Raw genomic sequence first — 1,308 nt, forward strand, 5'->3', positions numbered from 1 at the left:
TTTTTAACGACACGACGTTAAAAGAAGAGAGAAATAATTCGTCGTGGAAGAGGAATCCAGATTGACTTTCCAAGAGAGCTGCTACTTCCTGAGTTCTTCCTTTATTATTCCAGCCTGATTGATTATTCCGTTTGATTACGTTAACACGAGCATATAATATCGCGTATAGAAATAGATCTTGCACGTGGTGGCTCGAACATGTTTCAGTGTCGTTTCAGTTTGTCTGTTGTAGAAATTGTAACTTTGCTACTCGTAAAATTGCTGTGCTCGCAATAACGATAACGTCCTATCGATTTCCTTACTTCTTTGCAATTAGGATCAAAAGCAATTTTGGGACAAAAAATTCTCGACGTGCGTGGCACGTCATTCCAGCGCAAGAGGTTAACTATATTATAAACAGTTTCATGAAAAGAAAAAACTCGTGCGACAGTTCAGCTGGCCTCATCTTGAAGTGTGAGGCCACCATTTTGAATATCCTATGTTAGTTCTTCTCAAGAATATTTTTCACATTGTGCAGTAAGGATACTTCTGTTCCTGAAAATAGTAAAAATTCAAATGCCTCTGAAGACATTAAAAAAACTCTTTACATTACTAACTCTATCGTGAATCTTGAAGATCGAAGTCTCCTCTTTGCAACTACTTCTTAAAACTTGCTGTGCGATTTTTTTTTTCATCATTTTATTGACCTTTGAATATCAAGGCTAAATGATTTTGTTTTCGAAAATTGCAGAAATTTAAACGTCTATAGGAACATTGAAACATTTTTCTCACGATTAAATGTATCATGATATTAAAGATTGAGGTTTCTTCTTTGCAACAACCTCTTAACACTTGCTCTGCGATTTTTTTTCACCATTTTGCTGAACTTTGAATAATAGAGTTAAATGGCAAAATTTCTTCAATTTTCGTCGTTTAACTCTGACGTTCAAGGTTCAATAAAATGGTGAAAAAAAATCGCAGAGCAAGTGTTAAGAGATTGTTGCAAAGAGGAAACCTCTTACAAATATTGCCATTTTGGGATAAAATATTCTCGACGTGCGTGGCACGTCATTCCAGCGCAAGAGGTTAACTTCTGGCAACTGATCCGCGGACCATAACGAGTGACCGAACCCGTATACAACAATTCGTCGCTTTCTTTTCCTTTTGAACGTCGTCGGTATGATATCACTGGACAAAAATGATTGACAAGTAATTAATTTATCATTTGTTTCGCCTATATTTTGTTTCACTTAAGTATATAATGCTTAAAACTGAAAAAATATTGCAATTTTGGAAGAAAGAGTTCTCGACGTGCGTGGCACGTCATTC

The 1,308-nt window shown here is 35.9% G+C and overlaps 1 protein-coding gene across 2 annotated transcripts in view; it reads right to left on the reverse strand.

Moving 5' to 3' along the window:
• LOC122529674 (protein phosphatase PHLPP-like protein) overlaps positions 1–1,308 on the reverse strand; it is a 23,991-nt gene that overhangs the window by 17,426 nt on the left and 5,257 nt on the right. The gene's annotated exons all lie outside the window — the stretch shown is intronic.

The sequence above is a fragment of the Frieseomelitta varia genome, unplaced genomic scaffold (genome assembly GCF_011392965.1).
Source record: "Frieseomelitta varia isolate USP_RPSP 00005682 unplaced genomic scaffold, Fvar_1.2 scaffold_301, whole genome shotgun sequence".
NCBI classification, from domain to species: Eukaryota; Metazoa; Arthropoda; class Insecta; order Hymenoptera; family Apidae; genus Frieseomelitta; species Frieseomelitta varia.